This window comes from Erythranthe guttata, chromosome 2 (genome assembly GCF_056151865.1).
Source record: "Erythranthe guttata isolate IM_541 chromosome 2, IM_541, whole genome shotgun sequence".
NCBI classification, from domain to species: Eukaryota; Viridiplantae; Streptophyta; class Magnoliopsida; order Lamiales; family Phrymaceae; genus Erythranthe; species Erythranthe guttata.
This window is the reverse complement of record NC_142534.1, coordinates 11,794,023-11,816,327: the sequence shown is the minus strand read 5'-3', so window position 1 is coordinate 11,816,327 and position 22,305 is coordinate 11,794,023. Positions and strand designations below refer to the sequence as shown.

Genomic DNA, 22,305 nt, shown 5'->3' with positions numbered 1-22,305 from the left:
AAATCGCATTTTAAAAATTGGAGGAATTAGGGATGTGACTTTGAAACAACAAAAAAACCCTTCCAAATCGCATGTGCAACGCACATGCTTTTAATTCCGGCCATTTTGGCCTAAAAAAAAGAAAAAAAACGGGTAACGTGGCATAACTTATTGAGTTCAGGTGATATCGTAGTTTTTTTTTTTAGGTAGTAATCCGCAAAAAGGGGCAAAGTTAGATGGTTTAATGCTATTTATCCCTAATTATATATATGCATGCTTGTTGGTGATGGAAGCTTTAAGGTACGCAATTGATTGTTCGTTTATGCACATGTTCATAGAATAACTTGTTATTATGTGTTAATTTTTTTAAATTCCACTGCGACGTGCCCTGGTCCCAACAACAACTAAGCACTGAACTATCCACAAACCGATGGCTGTACGGAAAGGGTAAACCAATGCTTAAAAAGTTATTTGAGGTGTATGTGTTTGGACAGTTTTCCAAGAAATAAAGTTCTTGGATAACATTAGCTGAGTGGTGGTATAATACTACTTACCATTCAACTATACAAAGCACCCCATTTGAAGCTTGGGTGAAAGACCATAAATGGTATCACAACAACTAAAGGGGATATAACTTAGGGAATCTCAAGGGAGGACGAAATACTTTCCAAATGAAGTGAAAGGGTGTTTGAAGTAGGAGATTAAGTCAACATAGAATTAAGTGAAAGGGTTTACCTCAAGCTAAAACCCTACAAACAATCCATACTAAGAAAAAGTTAATTTGAAAAATAACCCCAAAGTATTGTGAACTTTTCGAAGTTACTAAGAAGATAGAGAATGTGGGTTTTGAGTTATTATTACCCCTGTAGTCCAAGGTCCACCTAGTCTTTCATGTCTCACAGCTCAAGAAATATGTGACAAATACTTGGGTTATATCTGTAAGTATACCGCCTCTGGATGAGAATTCTCAATTCTTACTGGTTGCAGAAGAAGTGCTAGGAAGGAGAATGATGAAGAAAAACAACGCAACTTGGTTAAGTGGTTGGTTCGTTGGGCCCACTTGCCCAAAGAGGAAGCTACGTTGGAGGAAGCTGATGCAATGGAGAAGAAGTTCCCAATTCCAAGCCATGACTCATGGCTCGAAAAAGAGGGGTGCAATGTAATGGAATTACGTGCCTTTCCTTATTTGCACGATGTCGTTTTAACTTAATGAGTCGTTACTAATGTTATTACAATTTTATTTCCGCTTTCGAGTTGGTGAGAGGAGATGTATGCGAATTCGTTTCAAGAGCTGCTTCATGGGACCAGACTGACCATTCCGTTAAGGAAGATGCCAATAAATAGTGAAAGCAATGTTGGATTTTAGACAAGCAATCTCTAAGTATTTTGCTAGCTAGTTAAAGTAGATAATTTAGCTTCTTCCCCAAGTTTCATTTCTACTTTGTAATATTTAAGTTTTGGCTATCCAGATTTGAATATTTTCTAGGGTAAATAGCATTAAACCACCTAAACTTTTTCAGTTTTTGCGGATCACCACCTGAACAATTTTTTTTTGCACGAGTTCACCTGTACTTAATAAATTGTGTCACTTTGCCATTTTTTGCCCGTTTTCAGGTCAAAATGACCGGTTCTCAACACATGTGCGTTGCACATGACAAATTCAAGGGTATTGATGTCTTTTCCATTTTTAAAATGGAATAAATGTTTTTTTTTAGGATAAATGGAATAAATATAAAATAGAATAATTAAATGAAAAAAAACATGTCAGTTTTATTTTATTTAATTAATCAATTTTATATATACATACATTATACATACATATACAGGGGATAAAACCCACTTGCAGTTGCAGAACACAAGTTTTGAAGAAAGATTCTCTCTCTCACACACACACACACACACAACACATTCTTTCCCGTTTTTAACTAATTTAATCGGTACGAATTAACTTGGTACGTTTGTATTTCACTTTTTTCATCGAATATTTGATTCTTTGATTGAATCCCACTTCAGATCTGTTGATTTTAATAAAAAAAAAAAAAATTATTTTGCATTTGAATTGAAGTGGGATGATCTTGGTGAAATGGGGGGACGATTTTTTGTGCAACTGGTGGTGGTTTTATCATTTCGGAGTGGTAGTGTGTTTGTTGCAAAAGCAGAGGATTTCATACCCGATCTCACCACCAAGCGCCGCGCACTTCCGCTGCGGCCTCAATTGTGAGAAGATCATCTAATCCTCCATTCGTTGGAAGATGATCTAGTTGATTCGGAGGAAGAAATCGAGAGAAAATAGTGTTCATATAACCTGAATTGGGGAAAGAGAAAATTAAATGGGCATTTTTGACGTAATTTTAGGACCAATTTCATTCAATTAAAATGGGTTGGGATTAAATGTGTTCAAAATACAAACTTTAGAATGTATTGTGTTCATTGTCGAAAATTCTCGTTTGAGGTTGTGGGCGGCGGATCTGAAGATGTGGTGGTGGTGGTGAGTATGGTGGTTGTGCAAGAGGGCGGAGCTGGGTTGTGGGCGGCGGATGTGAAGAAGATGTGGTGATGGTGGTCAGTGGCGAATCCAGGATTTTTGCCAAGGGTGTTCGAAATTAAATATAGTAAAAAATATAATGGTTGGCTAATAGTTTACGGGGGTTCGGGGGCAGCGCCCCCGATTTTTTTTTTTGAATACTGTACACATTAAATAATAAAAAATCTTTAAAATTTTTAAATTTAAAGGGAGTATTTTACCATTTTTGGGCATATTTAGACATAAAATTGGTGAAAATATTAAAGGAGTCGTAAACATATATAAGTTGCAAGTGACAAAATGTACATTTCATTAGCAGATTTTGAATTTTCAAAAAAAAAAAAAAAAAAAACCCACATAGTTGTAAATTTAGAAAAAAAAAATGAAATAATACATATATATACAATATTTAGAATTTTGGAATAATTTATATTATATTTAATATTTAAGAAATAATAAATAAATTAAAGTTACAAATAGCAAAATATATGTTATATTAGGAGATTCTTTTTTAAATATTAAAAAATACCCACATATACAACATTTTTTTAAAACAATTGAAATATTGTATGTAATGGAAAAATTATGAATGAGAGGTTGGGGGACTCTAGGTCTCGAACCCTGTACCTCTGCAAAATGCTATAGAGCACTTAACCAGTTCAGCTACAGCATTGCATTGGCCATACTTTACATTTGCAGTGATATATTACTAAATATATAGGAAATAATTTTTTTTTAAAATCAAGGGTGTGCAGTAGCACACCCTTGGACCACACTGGATACGCCACTGAATTGGTGGTGAGCTTGGTGGTTGTGCAAGAGGGAGGAGCTGGTTCCTAGTGGTGAGCGGCGGACGGCTGAAAATTGTGAATTGGGTGAGTAGAGTGGGGTGGTGTGCGTGAGATGGGTAGTTCCTGGGATTGGGAAGAAGATGAAGGCCTTTTATTATTTATTTATTTTATTTAACATTTATTCCATTTATCCTAAAAAAAACATTTATTCCATTTTAAAAATAGAAAAGACGTCAATAGCCTTAGATTTGTCATGTGCAACGCACATGTGTTGAGAACCGGTCATTTTAACATGAAAACGGGCAAAAAATGGCAAAGTGACACAATTTATTAAGTACAGGTGAACTCATGCAAAAAAAAAATGTTTAGGTGGTGATTCGCAAAAACTGAAAAAGTTTAGGTGGTTTAATGCTATTTACCCTATTTTCTATTCGAAATTCCATAATTTGATTAACAATTTCAATATTATTTCTATATTCATAACACTCCGATCCTATATTCCCCCAACTCATCAGCAATGATCTAAAGAATCGAATTCGCAGACCTTTTTTATAAGTAAGAGATTAAAGATTAATTTTGAAGGGTTTTCTTCGATAAAATTGGACGATAAAAAACTCCGTACGGCACGAGTATTAGAAGGACCCTATGGACGAAAGCATGTCTTATGTTTTTATAAGGGTTTGCTACTCACACACCACAATTCGTATCAGAGTACTATTGCATTGTGGAATTCATCAACTCGAGAAGAGAAAAGACTTTCACTCCCCAATTAGTTTTATGGGTCGTATTATGGACTTTGTCAGGATTGTAAGGTAGATATTTTGGATTGGGACTACTACTAACAATATATGTCAATCCAAGAGGTGACTATTTGAAGATATGAGAAGCTGAAAAATAGTGCCGAGGACTACGAACCGGTTCACTTGGTTGATTTGAGAGGTTGTTTGTGCCTTTATAACAACGCTAGAGACAAGAAGTCGGTTCGGATATGGAAAAAAGAAAGAAAAGGGAATTGATGGTACCTTTTGGAAGACGTTAATAAATGTTGAGAATGTCAGGACGCAAATTCAGTCGTTTGAACCACAATGTTTCATCATAAATAAGATTTTAATTTGAGACAAATTATATAATAGTCAACCACCCTTGTGAGAATAGCTAGGCTTGAACAATGTGAAGAGACAAATGTTTTTGGGCGTCGATTAGTTCTATATGTAGACAATCCGTTCTTCCCAACTATAGGTATTTGTAAGTATATTTAGGTTCGACTGCATTTTTCTGAATAGAACTGATAATTAATATCTCATAGTCTATGTTTTTGCTTAATAATATATTTATGATTTTTTTTTTGATATCCCATAAGGTAATGTTTTATGAGCAGCTGGTGAGCTATGTATAATAGGCACATATTCTTATTTGTTATCAACATAGTTAATCTAATTAGATTGTTCTGGTTGCTAAATAGTACGAGTTGGTTAGTAACATGTTCAATATGCAGTAATCTAAGTTAATTTAACACTACTATGAAAGATAAATCCCATAATTATTGGTTCATAAGAAGCTGTCATTCAATCGGCCCAACACCTTCGCTGGTGTAGCTTAGCTTGTGAAAGAACACGACTTGAATTGTTTAGTTAATTGACGACTACTTCGTCAATTGAGTGATTTTGTTGAATATTAGTCCCTTAAAAATATTATTTTTGTCGCACGTTCCCTTTCAAATGTTATATTTATTTGCATAGTAACTGCGAAAATTGAGTTTTGGGGAAAAGAGTAACCGAAATAATAGTCTAGATTTATCTTAAGAAAATATTTAGGTATTTCTAGACTCTTATGAAAGTTCTAGTAGATAAATTATAGCTACTTGATTAAAATAATCCTAAAGGTTGATTTCGAATGTCACTTAGTATATATATATGAAAGAGTTAGTTTTCCAAACAGGATGAAGAACTGCCGTCGCCGGAGGAATTGATGCCCTTATCCCAATCCCTAATCACTCCCGATCTCGCACTAGCTTTCAACATTCCCATTCCCCACCACACGCCGCCGCCCCACTCGACAGCCATCTCCTCCCAACCCAACTCCTCCGCAGAGTTCGACTCCCCGGAGATGAGCGGCACAACTGGAGGCGGCGGTGGCGGCGGAGACGAGCCGGCGCGTGCGCTCAAGCCCCCCCGCCTGGTGTGGACCCCGTAGCTGCACAAGAGGTTCGTGGACGCCGTCGCCCACTTGGGGATCAAGAACGCCGTCCTGAAGACGGTAATGCAACTCATGAGTGTGGACGGACTCCCCAGAGAAAACGTGGCCAACCATTTGTAGAAGTACCGCCTCTACTTAAAGCGGATGCTGGGCATCTCCAGAAACGGCGGCGGCAACAACAACCCGACGGCTCTCTCCGCCTCTGGCATGGACGCAGCCACAAACCATCTCTTCGCCAGCTTACCAGTCCCCGCCCATTTCCTCCATACGGGTCGGCCCAATCCGACCATTACTTGCCTTTCATCCCTGTTTCCGCCGCCGCCGCAATGCAATACCACCACCAGATGGCCGTGGTGAGCTAGCCGGCCCACCCCCACTATGGCGCCCACTACCGAAATACACTGTACTTTTTTTTTGTTTTTTACAATAAATAAATACAATAACTTCCGATAAATACAATGTCTCTCACTTAATTTCTCAACAATAAAATCAAATACACGTGACGACCAAAAGCCACAACTAATTTAGTATTCATAGATCTCGAATTACAATCATTCTTAAACACAACACTAGATTAAACTCTCTAAAATATCTGAATAACTTCTACTCCTAAGAGCCATCAACATAACCGTCCACTAATGCACCTGTTACTGAGAATAAGAAGAAAAATAAAAGAGGAGTAAGTCCAAGTGGACTTAGTGAGGAGTACAAGGGAAAAACAGTCGAATCAAATAATAATCACAATATAAGTGTTCAACTTGGAATTGGGAGTTGGAATTGGACCATCTAGAGAATAATAATCGTTCAATAAGAGATAAAAGGCCAAAGTATAAGGCACATCAGTAGAATAAACAATACAATCACAGGTAAAGAACAATATTCAACGGGTAATTCCCGAATATCAATTATGAATTTCGTGGAGATTCTCACGATAACAATTTCGGATATCAAATATGAGACCATGGAGATTCCCATGGTAGCAATTTGTTCATGTACCTGTACCTGCCTTGTGACTCCCTTAGTCGTAACTACCTTATAACACCGATCAGGGAATGACCCTGCTAATCGATCAATAGGCATGCCCGGGCGCATGCCGATCTATCCATCAGCACACTTAACCTCCAACTATGCCAATGGTCTAGATCCAATATGGGTACTGTCGAAGAGACCATCCACCGTCGGCCCAATACCGCCCAACAGTCTTTTTCGAACAGCCCCGGGCCCAACTGGTCAATTATCCTTAGGGCGTCCCCAAAGGAATCAATAATATAGAGATACGGATATGCTTCCGACTATCTCAATTTACATTTTGAATCCCAATAATGAATTCCACTTTGGAAAGAACCAATATCACAGTTCAACGATTGTGGGATTCCAATAACAAGTGATAATATCTTGTGGTCACAAAATCCTAAGTCAAGAAGGGTACGATCAATGGTTTCAATAAGAGAGTGATCACAATTCAAGATCGTATAACAATTGATGAAGATGGATCTCAATCAACAATAGTCTACGGTTAAAATTGAATCTGTAGTTGTATAGCTCAAAAGACAAGTGGTTTGAATGGATCAATGAGAAGTCAAGATATGAGCGATCCATCAATTCACAGTAGGTACGAAACGAATGATTTAATGGATAAACACAATAATCCTAAATGGTCCAAGAGTCGGGAAAAGAACGATTAGTTCATTGAACCACTGTAGAAACAAATCAAATGATTCAATGAATCATAATAAAGGTGGTTCAACTATTAGACAAGTCAAGATGTGAAACGATTCAATATTGATAGAGAATTAGATTGAACTCGTTGAATAAATCAAGGATCAATAAATGAACTCGATTGAGTAGCCAAAGAATCTGGATGATAAATTATTGGAATAAGTCTCGGATCAAGATGAGAACATATTTGAATAGTTCGAGGAAGAAGATACGATTCTGAATAAATCAATATTTTCAACAATTCAAGAATCAAAATATAATACGATAGGAAAAAGTAAGATATTTCACATTTAAGTGATCAAGAAGCAATAACGGATATCTTATTCTCAGTGTGCATTTTGTTTTTCCAAGAAATAATAGTGAAGAAATAGAGATCCTCACCTGCAGTGCAATGCAAGTGCTATAAAAACACCTTACTCTCGAGTCATGCTCAAGTCTTGAATGAGAGCATTAGTACGCTCGACACCTATAAAAATATTCATCACTTAACAAGATTCCAAATACTAATATAACCGTATTATTCCACTATATCACATAGTCAATTTCTTGAAATATTTATTACGAATGTCTTGCCGCCACAACTTATTCGAACAATCGTTACGATCACCTTACTTATCCGAATAACCTAAACGATATATCATATTAAAGCTAAAATCTATATCTACAGGTTCACTTTGGACCCAGAGACCAAATCATCAACCTAACACATCAATAACAACCCCGGAAGATGAGTACATGAAACTGCCAAGTTTTTGGAAAATTCATTGTTGGCACAGTTTGTTTGAAAAATCATAACAATTAGCACGCTAATCCAAATTAATCACACGATACGTCAAATGAAAGCTAACAGAATATCCTACGAGTTCACCGAAGGCTTTTGTCCCAAATTCCGAACCTAAGATAGCAGAAACAGCCTCAAACCAGCATTACAGAACTGCCAAGATTTTGAAAAGATTATTTCTGGTACAGCTTATTTGAAAAACCATAACAAACTGCACGTATATCGAAACAGACCAAACGATATACCAAATTAAAGCTAACAACAAGATCTACAAGTTCACTGTAGAAACCAACCCCAATATATCGACCTAACACAGCAATAACAACCCCGGAAGATGATTACATGAAACTGCGAGATTTTTGGGAATTTCGATTGTTGGCACAAATTATTTGAAAAATCATAAGAATTTGTACGATTACCCAAATGGGCCAAATAATATATGAATTAAATATCACGACTCCATCTACAGTTTCACAGAAAACACCGTCCCCAAATTATTACTCCAACCTATTGAAAAAGTCCCAAAAGATTGGTTATACAAACTGCCAGAAAATGACAGCTTCAGACTCCACTGTTCCTCACCCCAAACAAGCCGTAAAACTTGATCAAATTGGACAAACATAAACACATACTTAAACTCCTCCAGGTTATCTACGATTTTTACGAATAAATAGTTTTCAAATTCGAACTCCAAACCCTCCAAATTCTGCTCCGAAAACAGATGCGGCAGCAGGTTTTCATTTCTGAAATTTCGCCCAACACTTCTGCCGGGTCAAATTCAGTTTGTTATCTGCTCTACAACTTTTGAGAAGAAACAAATCCGAAATTCAAAGCCTAAGTACCTCGAATCGACTCCTCAAGTTCAAGGGCCGGCTGCACTTCTTGCCGTCTTCCGACCACCGGTCACCTCCGCCGGCGAAATACACTGTGGTGATTGGCTGATTAAGGAGGGAAGGTGGATCTTTTTTTAAATTCAATACTACGTCGTTTTGAGAGAGTTGCGTTTTACTTATAAAAACGTGTTAGTGGTTAACGTTTATTTTCATAAGGCGCGGCTCGTGAGTAGCACGTGAGCTGGGTTGCATGGTTGTCATGAAACCCTACGATTATGGTAAACCCTAGCTATATAAATGGAAAGTGGAGGAAATACTCTCCAAGTTTGGACTAGCTAGTGTAGTTAGGGTAGGTAGCAGTAGAGATCCTTTAGCAGCTGCCATTTGATCTTTTGTAAGACTTTATTTATGAGTTTCCTTTCTTGTATGGAATTACAACTCACTTTTGGAGTTTGAAATCAATTATTTTCCTTTCTGTTTTTGTTTTCTTTTGTCGAAATCTTTATGTTAAAAGCTAGTCCATGACATTTGGTATCAGAGCATGGTTCTGGACATCACCTGTTCAGTATCACTCAAGAATAACTCACCTCATAATCACTAAACACAGCACCACAAATCACTTCACAGGCACAAAAAAATGAGTAGAAATAGGAATGAAATCACGGATCGATTGCAAGAAACCACAGATCAGTTCAAGGAGGAGCAAAGAGAGATAAATACCAGACACCAAGCAGAGATGAGGACCTTAAAGGAAGAAATGACCAATATGAACTTCAATATGGAGCAAGTTAAGAAGCTACTGGAAGATATGTGATACGCGTTTTCCTCACGTATAAATTACCGCAAGTATACGGTATCGCATTTTGCAGAACAGTGGTTCCGGATATCGATCCACAGGGACCTTGTAGATTCAAATGCTGAGTAGTGTAATTATATTATCGTTATATTATCTAGCCGATCGTAAAAAAGTGGATTGATGATAAACCCTAATTTAAAAGCATGCAAGATCGTAAACATGCAAATATGGAATGTACGTAAATAAAGTACGACAACTCAACGCGGGGGGACTTTGATTTAAAGGGGACTTCTAGGGCCAAATCCACCTATATATAATCAACAACGATCTACAAATCCGTTATCTAACGCCACATTCCTATTCGCTAACCCAGACGCTAAAGTACTCTAACCCCCGTCTCCAGTGTAGTTAGAGTCTACCCACAGGTCCGACGTCTCCGTTCAGAACCTGCTATTAAGAGAGCATTTAGGCCAAGTCCTTAAGGGCTACCCGAAGTGCATCACGTCTCCGTTTCCACACCCCGAGCTATGTTTTCCTAACTTCAAACAAGAAATCCTCTCTCGAGTTCATTCCTATTTAATATCAATCTGAGAGCTGATCAACACAATCAGAAGCATTTAATACAGGAAAACATAAACGAAATCAAAACACGACAAATAGATAACAGAAATGACGATCGAAATCAATATATACTAGGCTTCATTGCCCTAGAAGAAAATGTTCTTAGTTCATAACAAACATAGAGTCAAAAGAATGTACACAAGAAAAGAAGAACAAAACGTAAAGAAATATCGTAAGAAAAACCCAAGTCGAAACCCTCGTTGAAGATTCCCGCGAAGAACTGTCGAAGACCGAAGAAAACCGAAGATTGAAGTCCCAGCCGACGTAGAAGAATGAGGCTTGCTTCTATTTATAGTAAGGCAAAGCTTCTTGAGGAAGCTTTGCCTTTTTAGATATTTTTTACACATCCCGAGGGCATATCGCGATATGGGCAGCAGTATCGGGCGATATGGTAAAATTGCAAGCTCTCTGTTTCGTTTCTCCCCATATCGCGATATGGAATGGCATATCGCGCGATATGGCAAAAATGCAAGCTCTCTGTTTCGTTTTCTCCCATATCGCGATATGGAAGGTAATATCGCGATATGGTAACTGCAATAACTTCAAACTCTGTTTTGACCCTTTTGTAGCCCGAATTTGACAATTTTGCATTTCACAAAAGTTGTAGCCCTTGCAGTTGGCTTTCTAAATCCACTTGAATCAGCTCAATCGGAGGTCGTATGAAGAAGTTATGCGTAAAATACCGAAGGCTGCCACCATCCACTTGATTGCAATTTTTGCTCTTGTTTGACTTGATTCTCGGCTTCGCTTTCAAAATCGTCTCGAATCGGCAAAAATAGCTAACAAAACCTAAAAATATAAATAAAACAAGAAACGCAATAATATATACAAATATAGCCGAAACTCGGACGAACGAAGACCAAAACTCGAAGATTTGATAAGCAAAAATCGTGCAAAACGAACACTTATCAATATGACCAAGAACAACAAGGGGAATGAACCAGTTTATGTGGTGGGGCAGTCATCCCAAAATGACAGACTCTACACACCTCACTAAGATCATTTCTTGCCGGGCTTCACACCAGACAGAAGTGCTGAGGGCAACAATAGGAGGAATCCAATGGAAGCTGAAAACTTGGGGCAGAGAGGGCAAGAGATGCAGATCTGCAACAACACAAGGGGGCAGAGGGGTGAGTTTCCCAGATTCAATGGAGAGGACCGCATAACTTGGATAAGGAGGTGCAACAGGTACTTTGTCCTAAACCCTATGACTGATGTAGAGAGGGTAATGATGGCTGCTATGAATCTGGAGGGCAAGGCTGAATATTGGTACATGGATTATGTGGAAGGAAGAGAGTTTGTGGGATAGAATGTATTCTCCAATATGGTTTATGAAAGATTTATGGATGAAGATGGAATAGATGTGGTGGAGCAGTTCCATAAACCGAGACAAGAGGGGAGTATAGAAGACTACAGGCTCAAGTTTGAGGAGCTCAAGGCTTTTATGGCTCAGAATCATAGGAATCTAGGGGAAGATTACTATATTCGAGCTTTTTTGGGAGGAATGAAGGATGAACTTAAGAGCTTGGTAAAAGTTCTCAAACCTAAGAAGGATGAGACTCACCAGGGTGGTACTAACAGAAATTGGAACACATCAAACTACAATCATAAAGGAAACATCATAAGGAAGCTGTCTAAACCAGAAATGGAAGACAGAAAAATGAGGGGATTATGCTTCAATTGTGATGAGAAGTTTGTTCCAGGGCATAAGTGTAAGAATGTATTCACCATTGTTGGAGTTGAAGAAGAGCCAGATGAATGGGAAGGCTTGGAACAATTGGAGGAAGTGCCAGAAGGGGTGGAAGAAGAGACTCTTGGCATCTCTCTCACTGCATTAACTGGACAGTCTACTGCCAACACATTGAAGGTCAAGGGCAAGGTCAAGAACAATTACTTGAAAATGCTTCTTGACACATGGAGCACTCACAGTTTCCTGGACCCTCAGACAACAAGACAACTAGGATGTGAAGTGATATATACTAACAATTTGTTAGTCACAGTGGCCAATGGGAATCAAATGGATTGTAATGCTAAATGCCCAGCATTTCAGTGGGAAATGGGGAAGTAGGGGTGAGAAAAAAAAACCGAGGAACCGAGGAACCGAACCGAAAACCGAAAAAACCGAACCGAATTGCACCGAACCGAAGTATGCACCGCATACTCGGTTTTCAATTTTTTGTGAACCGAAAATTTCGGTTCGTACTCGGTTTTTCAAGTAGTAAACCGAACCGAGGAACCGAACCGAAATATATATATATATATATATATATATATATATATATATTCTTTTTTTTTACTTGGATAAATTTCAATTGATTTTTGGGCCTACCTTTGGGCTAGTTTTTGGGCTGACTTTCGGGCCAAAATGAGCTCAAAACCGAACCGAAAACCGAACCATTATTGAAACCGAACCCAGAATTTTATGAACCGAAAAGGAACCGAACCGAACCGAAACCGAACCGAAACCGAGAAGGAACCGAACCGCAAGAAACCGATCGGTTTGGTTTTTGGTTCCGTAGGAACCGAACACTTCGGTTCCGGTTCCGGTTTGTGGCTAAAACCGAACCGAACCGAACCGTTCTCACCCCTATGGGGAAGCATCACTTCATATTTGAAATGAGGCTGCTCAAGTTGGGGGGATGTGATGCAGTGATTGGAGTGGACTTCATGCAGAAATTTGGACCAGTGCTATTTGACCATGTGAATCAATTTGTTACACTAAGACATGGTATTAAGGATATAACCATCCATGCTGATAAACAGGAAGGCTCTATCAGCATGATCACTGGCCAAATGTTGAGCAAGATGTTTAAGAAGGGGCAAGTAGGATTGGGATGTTTCTTCATGATGAGTGGAGAATAGAAGGAACAGACTTTGGATCAAAACCAAACTGTTAATATGGAAGGGTTACTGTTGGAATACAAAGACATATTCCAAGAACCTGTGGAATTGCCACCTAGCAGAAGCATTGATCACTCAATCACCTTAAATGAGGGAGCTGTTCCTTTTAAGGCGCGGCCTTACAGATACCCTTATATGCAGATGAAAGAAGTGGAAAGAATGGTGGAAGAGATGCTAAAAACTGGGATAATCCAAGTTAGCACCAGCCCATTTGCTTCACCAGTTCTTCTGGTCAAGAAGAAAGATGGAAGTTGGAGGTTCTGTGTGGATTATAGAAGGTTAAATGCAATCACTGTCAAGGATAGCTACCCTATTCCCATTATTGATGATCTCTTGGATGAATTGGGCCAGGCAAGGGTGTTCTCTAAGATTGATTTGAGGGCTGGTTATCATCAGATTAGGGTCAATTCTGAGGATATCTCAAAACTGCCTTTGTGACCTCTTCAGGGCATTATGAGTTCAAAGTTATGCCATTTGGACTCACTAATGCTCCTGCAACCTTCCAATCTTTGATGAATGACATATTTAGGAGGCAGTTGAGGGAATTTGTACTAGTATTCTTTGATGATATATTGGTCTACAATGCAAATGAAGCCATGCATTTGGACCACTTGAGGATAGTGCTAGAACTGTTGAGGCAACACCAACTGTATGCCAAATCCTCTAAGTGCAGCTTCAATCAGAAGAAGGTAGAGTACCTTGGGCATGTGATTGATGAAAATGGAGTGGGGGTTGATCAAGAGAAGATTAAGAGCATCAATGAATGGCCACTGCCACAGACAGTTAAGGCTTTGAGGGGATTTTTGGGGTTGACAGGATATTACAGAAAGTTTGTGAAAGGATATGGGACCATTGCCAAGACTTTGACATCACTGCTCAAGAAGGGTCAGTTTGGCTGGAGTGATGAAGCTAACAAGGCATTTGAAGCACGGAAGGCAGCCATGATCAACACACCAGTGCTGCAGCTTCCCAACTTCAGTAAAAGCTTTGTGGTGGAGACTGATGCATGCCAGCATGGGATTGGGGCTGTTCTTATGCAAGAGGGTCACCCCATTGCTTACCTTAGTAAAGCCTTGGGGCCAAGGAATGCTGGATTGTCCATATATGAAAAGAAGTTCTTAGCCATCCTTCTAGCAGTACAGAAGTGGAGGTCATATCTGATTTGTGGAACCTTTACTATTAGGACAGATCAAAAGAGTCTCAAGTACCTTCTGGAACAAAAGTTATCTACCCCACTGCAACACAAGTACCTAGCCAAGCTAATGGGGTTCAATTACAAAATAGAGTACAAAAAGGGAGCAGAAAATAAGGCTGCTGATGCACTCTCAAGGATAGGGGAGGCACTGGAGGTATCACAGATCACCATTCTCCAACCAATATGGGTGAAGGAAGTGGGAGAGAGCTATATGAATGACAAAGAAGCAGAAGAAGCCATTGTGGAATGCACCATGAGGCCAATGGATGTTTCCTACTTTGAGTACTGTGAAAGGATTATGAGATGCAAGGGAAGGATTTATGTGGGGAGTTATCTTGATTTTAGGAAAAATATCATAGAGTTTATACATAACTCTAGCTTTAGTGGGGACTCAGGGATTCAAGCCACTTTTCAGAGGGTCCAAAATACTTTCTGGTGGCCACAAATGAAGCTGCAAGTGGAAGAGGTGGTTATGGAATGCCACATCTGCCAGATCAACAAACATGAGAATGTAAGGAACCCTGGCCTGCTGCAACCTCTTCCCATACCAGACCAAGCTTGGTCACACATCTCTATGGATTTTATTGTGGGGTTGCCAAATTCTAGAGGAAAAGAGGTTATATGGGTAGTTGTTGATATAGGCATTTTGTTGCTCTCAGTCACCCCCTTACAGCTTCTATGGTGTCTAAAGTCTTCATTGACAGTGTATAAATTGCATGGGCTCCCTACTAGCATTGTATCTGATAGGGACCCCATCTTCACTAGCAATTTCTGGAAGGAACTTATGAAGGTCTTGGGGGTGCAGCAGCAGATGAGCTCTGCTTATCACCCTCAAACAGATGGTCAAACAGAAAGAGTGAACCAATGCTTGGAGACATACTTAAGGTGTATGTGTGGTTACTATCCTAAGGATTGGAGCAGCTGGATTTCCTTAGCTGAATGGTGGTACAATACCACTTACCATTCCACCATTCAGAGAGCCCCTTTTGAAGCTCTCTATGGGTATGCTCCCCATCAGATGGGGTATGGCCCTCATCTAATGCCTCAAAAAGTGGGAGTGGAGACTTGGGCTAAGGAACACCAAGCCATTACACAGAAATTGAAGGAATTGCTGAGACAGGCTCAAGAGAGGATGAAAAGATTTGCTGATCCCCACAGGAGTGAGAGAACTTTTGACGAAGGGGAGTGGGCTTACCTCAAACTGAAACCCTACAAGCAGCTCAGTCTGAGGAAGAGTAGGGTGTGGAAGCTAACTCCCAAGTATTGTGGGCCATTTCTTATCCTAAGGAGAATTGGGGAGGATGCTTATGAATTGAAACTACCTGAGAACACCAAAATTCACCCTATCTTCCATGTTTCACAATTGAAGAAGAAGGTAGGTAAGTCTGAAAGAGTGGTAGAGGAATTATCTCCACTAGATGAGAAAAATCAGATTATGCTTGTACCTGAGAGGGTGTTGGAGCACAAGTTGGTAAAGAGAAAGAATGCAACTGTGGGGCAATGGTTAGTGCAGTGGGCACACTTGCCAGCTGAAGAGGCCACATGGGAGGATGGGGAGGAAATGTTGAAGAAATATCCACACTTTCAGCTATGAGACATGGCTGAAGTAAGGGGGAAGGAGTGTGGTGATTGGCTGATTAAGGAGGGAAGGTGGATCTTTTTTTAAATTCAATACTACGTCGTTTTAAGAGAGTTGCGTTTTACTTATAAAAACGTGTTAGTGGTTAACGTTTATTTTCATAAGGCGCGGCTCGTGAGTAGCACGTGAGCTGGGTTGCATGGCTGTCATGAAACCCTACAATTATGGTAAACCCTAGCTATATAAATGGAAAGTGGAGGAAATACTCTCCAAGTTTGGACTAGCTAGTGTAGTTAGGGTAGGTAGCAGTAGAGATCCTTTAGCAGCTGCCATTTGATCTTTTGTAAGACTTTATTTATGAGCTTTCTTTCTTTTATGGAATTACAACTCACTTTTGGAGTTTGAAATCAATTAGTCGAAATCTTTATGTTAAAAGCTAGTCCATGAGATACACCACCATCGGGAAGCTGGCTTATCAAGTTTCCCAACATTACTTTCGGATCGTCAAGACTCCATTGATAAAACCTTCTTGCAGCCCTGTCTTTGAAGAATCAATTTGGGCTTTCTTCTTTAATCTCTCAATTCTTCAACCTAAACTTAAATACTCAAAACCCTCTCATAGAACTGGATTTTTCCAACAATTTTTGTGATTCCAGTCAAGAATCGATAGAGAGAGAGGAGAGAGACAGAGAGATGATGAAAGAGTGAGGAACTATTTGAGTATATAAAGAAATGAAGAGATGAGAAACTCATCAGATAAAGATGACAAAGAAGCCGATTCGTTTAACCATACCCAATTCTTAAACTTGATTGCCAAGTTTATAAAGTTCTTATTATACTTATCCCCCAACTTTATCTATTAATAACAAATCAGTCCCCAATTGTCATTATAAAGTACAATAAACTCTTGTGTGTATATATGACATAAGCATAAATTACGGGGTGTTACACCCACCCCCACCACCCATAGCTCCAACACCAATTCAGGCATTTTGGAAATTCCCCGTCCAACGGGCAGTTCGAGCAGCTCTCCTTCCTGAGGCAAACTCTTTAATTAGTCTTATGACTAACTTAGTGTATACTTTGTGATAACTCAACATTTACGATCCCATTTTAATGATTCCATTATATATAAATTTATTGTGGATAAATGCTCCCTCCGTTTCACTATGTCTGTTACTTTTAAGAATTTTTTTGTTCCATATTATCTATCACTTTAGAATTCCAACACTACTTTAATTACATATTTTTCAATTATGCCCTTATTAACTCTACAACAATTTCTCTACATTAATTAATAAATAAGGTATTTTGGTCTAACAATATACATTTTCCTAAAATCAAGACATATTAATTGAGTTTCTTAAGATTTGTGCAAATATGAAAAACGACTATTATTTAGGAACGGATGGAGTACTAAATAGGCCCATGACAAGGGACTTTTAAATGTACATAGGTCCAGACGAAAAAACGGTCTTGCAAAAATCCATCCCCATATCTTTTGTCAAAAATATCATCCATAATATAATTTTCATCCATTATACTCTAACTTCATAAATATTGCACATTGGCCCCGGATTTGACCAAATATATCACATTTTTCATTATTTTGTTTTATTTTTTTTCTCAAGAAATAATTTTTTTTTCCGGCCAGATTCTGGCGTTGACCACGCGGTTCTCTGGCGTTGAATTTTTTTTCTCTCTCTCTCTATATTACTATGTTAACAACAAAATTATTGTGTGAGATAGTAATATTGAATACCAAAACAGTAATATTACTAATATTACTGTCCCAAACTGTAGTATTTATGTCCCGAATACTAATATTACTGTCCCGAACAGTAATATTATGAATATTACTTTCGCGAACAATAATATTACTAATATTACTGTCCCAAACCGTAATATTATTGCATGCGACAGTAATATTACCGTCGGAGACAGTAATATTACGGTCGAAGACAGCAAAATTGCAGGCCAAGACGATAAAATTAATTAATACAGTAAAATTACTGTGTCAGATAGTTAATTTACTGTCTTCTATTATGTTATCACTCTTGCGCATTTCATGTTGCTTCATTGAAGCCTTCCGAGCAATAACATTCAGTGGAACAAATAACCTCGTTTAAAAAAAAAAGTACAACGCACAATCTTTCCAATCAGCATACATTGCCTCGTTAAAACATTGGCCCGTAACCAAAAATCCAGTGGAAAAATAAATCCCGCGCAAAGGAAAAAGAGTACAACATGACAGGGTATCTAGGTATCTTTTGGATATTGAGTACCTACAGGGTACTCCCACATGTTGTCTCTAAGGGAGCGAACTCGAATAATCTATGCAAGCCAATAGCCTCAACATGCTTTTCAAAAGTGACTTTAGGTAATGACTTTTGATCTGCTAGATCATTATTTGTTTGAGCTCTTGTTGTTGCTCATTGAAAATTTTTTTGGAGCTATATATGCTTGGTGTTGTCACCTTTAATGAAGTCTGTCTTCATTTGCTCAATGCATGCTGCATTATTCTCAATATGATCATATGATCTTCTGTGATAGCCAATCCATAGGAATCTCGAATATGCCTAATCATGGCTTTAAGCCAAATACATCACGCACTCATAGGCGGAACATAAGAGGGGCAAGGGGGGGTTGTGGAACCCCCAAGATTTAAAAAATAATTTCTTATAGTAATTTTGAGTAATATTTTTAAATATAGGTTTTGCCCCCCCTCCCCCCCAAATCTTGTGCAAATATAAGTTTTGACCCTCAACTTTTTCATTTTTCTCTATTCTTTCATGTAAATTTGTATACTTTTTCATATTTATTAGGGTAAATTACACCAGCCCCCATGAGGTATGCTAAACTAACTTTAAGGTCCCTGTGTTATCGATAATTACACTCACCCCTTTGAAACATAGTTAGAAACTCTAATGGGATAATGCATTGGATACATTATTCCGAGAAAGTTCTAATGAACTATTACTTTTAGCTAGTGGTGGAGACAATATAGAGTTAGGGGGTGACATGACTCCCCCAATATTTCTTAAATCATCCATAACTCTTTGTTGTCTCCGCCACTTCGTGATACTAATAGTTCGTTAGAACCCTAACGGAATAATGTATCCAATGCATTATCCCATTAGAGTTTCTAACTATGTTTCGGGGGGTGAGTGTAATTATCGATACCATAGGGACCTTAAAGTTATTTTAGCATACCTCAGGGGTGTGGGTATAATTTACCCTATTTATTATTGTTAAAATCATACATCTTACATAAAATAAATAAAATACTACTTGTGTTTGCTTCATTTTTTATGAATTACTCTAAAACAATTCGAGAGCGATGCCTCCAAATAACCAAAAAATCAATCTCCCTCCGTTGTGACCGTGTATGTGTGTGGTGTGTATGCAAGTTGTGCATTTTAAGTAAATAAAATTAGTAATATTACGCATGCCTTTCCACTTGGCGAATTGTACTCATTTTATCTAAACCAACACTCAAAGAGTGCTTAGTAAGATGAAGAGACTTTTTTTTTTCTTCTTCCAACACCTAATCATCCTACTTGTCTTATCCTTCTCTCACCACCGAAACCACCATCACCACCATCGGCTCTCTCCTCCTTCCACCTCAACTTCTATTTTTCAAGAAAACACAAAATCAAAATGAGAATCCCCTATTTAAGAATACCATGAAAACCACTTGCCCTCTCACGGGAGAAAATAATACCTCTCTCCTAGAAGCCCACACTCTCTCTTTCACCATCAAAATAGCTTTGAAGCATTCTCCTTTGATTTCCCTTTTCTTTTCCTTTGGTTATTAAGGTAAGAAGTTTCGATTTCTTACTGTAATTAAAAGGTATCCGTAGTATTAAAAAGGGTTTTCAAGATTATTTAAAAGACTTGAAAGATTTAAAAATTTTAGGGTTTATTGAGGAAAATGAAAATAAATTGTGTTGATCTTTGATTTCTTGTTCTTGCATGTGTTGTTTATGTTTATAATGAGTAGATAAAAGTTTTATTTGGTTAAACTATTTAATATTTTGGATTTATAAATATTTTTAAAGAAAAATTGATTTTTGAACTTCTTGCATGTGCAAATCTCAAGACTTTGGGGCTAAATCTGCAATTTTTTGAAAGATTAGTTTTAAGTAAGTTTTTAACTTTGTTTTCCAGTTCTAAGGGCATCTCCAATGGAGAAAGCAAATCGGGTCTCCAAACTCTGTTTTGGAGACCCATATAGAGACCCGATAGAATTTTCGAGTCTCTAAAAACAAATTCCACAATGGAGGGCTCTATAATTTTGAGTCTCTAAATTTATTTTACGATTTTTTTATATAGTAATGTGATTAAGGTTTAAATGTTATTCATCTATGAGGTTTTAGATAATTAATTTATATTCCATCAGTCATAATTACTTTTAATATACATTTTGATCAAAAAAATAAAAAAATATGAAAAGATATGATATATGTCCAAATATAATGAAAAACAATATATATATATATACAAATTGATCTCTGCCATTAATTATTTTATCTACATTGCTATAAAAAAATAATTCAAACAAATGAAATGACAAAATATTAACACATATATATGTTCAAATATAATGAAAAATGATAAATATAATTTTTTTTAACTATATAAATATAATACAATTTTAAATATAAAATAAGCACCCCTTAAAAACTCAGAAAGAAAAAGTAAACGAAATAAAAAGCCCACATTGAAAATCGATTTGAAATTATTGATGAAAATGAAATAAAAAGCCTATACAATTTTTTATTCACTATTATACAACCTTTTCCGTGGGACCCAACAAATAGAGAGTCTCCAAACAAAATCACATATTTAGGAAAACATTTAGGATTTTTGTAAAAGTCTCTAAATTTGCATACCCACTAGAATCTTTGTTGGTGTATCTTTTTTTTTGCATAAGTTCTATAATTTAGAGCCCAATGGAGTATGGAGCCTCCATTGGGGATGCCCTAAGTAAATATTCCGGATTTTCAAAGGGTTTTACAATAAAAACGGATTTTTGAACTTCTAGTGGTTTGCATGTGTAAATCTAAAAAAAAATGGGCCAAATATGTAATTTTTTGAAAAATCAGTTCCAAATAAGTTTTAACTTTGTTTTTCAGCAAGTATTAAGGAATAAATAATTTTATTTGATAATGATTCATGTGTTATTTGGATCTATGAAAGAAAAATCATTTTTTTGTCAAAAAAAAAAAAAATTTCAAGAATTTTATTTATCAAAAAGTCGAAACTTTTTAAATATGCAAAATGATTTCATATTCTTCAAATTTATTCAGTAGAGAGTCTTATAATTTAATTTAAGAATATTTGGAAGTCATTTACTATTATTTCCAATTTGTTTTTGTTTATATGCCATTTATGAAATTCTTGTGCTTTAATTGTTACATCTTGATGATTGAGTCTTAAATTGTGAAACATGTGTTTATGAAGATGATTATACATCAGAAAATGTTTTAAAGGGCTGTTAGAATTTACTGGTGTAAAGTAAATGAGTTAAAGTTGAAAGAAAACTCATTTAAGGAAAAATGTAAAAGTGTGGTTACTTTCTAAGCATAAGCTGATTAATTAATGGCCTGGTTAATGATTGATCTTGGATTGCATGGCATGTGTGTATGTTGTGTATGTGCTAAGTGCGTGCCTTGTGTGTGTGCTTAAAGGTGTTGGATGGTGTGAAGCTTGGTTAAAAGCTTATTGGTTGATATTGGTAAATTATGAGGATTCTTGTATAATATTTGCCTTATGTGTTACTCTTGATTGATATTTTGTGATGTTTATATGAAAATTGGATTATGTGTAAATGCATGATCATTATTTTAAAAATATGCACATCACTTGTTTTCGAAAATTGAAAGATTAATGGAATACTCGAATAATAAACAACTCGGATACGATGGGCCGGTATCCATCTAGGATCAAAATGTGTGGATTGAATCTACTAGTGAAAACGGGCTCGTAGCAGATTTATTATCTAAGTACAAAAACTAATCTTTCACGGATCCAATATAACGAAAATGGAATTTTACACGATTTTCACAAAAAGGGCATTTTGATCATTTTTGCATAACGACGTGTATTATGTGGAATTAATGAGATTTTGTGACCTGTGTGCTTATGTGAATATCGAGTTGTAATTGGGATATGAGTAAAGGTGATTGGAGTGATATAACATATATATATATATATATATATATATATATATATATATATATATATATATATATATATATATATATATATATATATATATATATATATATATATATATATAACCTATTTTTCTAAAGTTCGATAATTACTCGGAGTTCTTACTGAGCTTTATAGCCCATATAGATATCTTTTGATTGCAGGTAATAG

General features: G+C 37.1%; 1 pseudogene; it reads left to right on the top strand.

Annotated features, from left to right (window-relative positions):
• The first annotated feature begins 265 nt into the window (after positions 1 to 265).
• Positions 266 to 16,969, top strand: LOC148772334 (transcription factor PCL1-like; annotated as a pseudogene).
• The last annotated feature ends 5,336 nt before the right edge of the window (positions 16,970 to 22,305 follow it).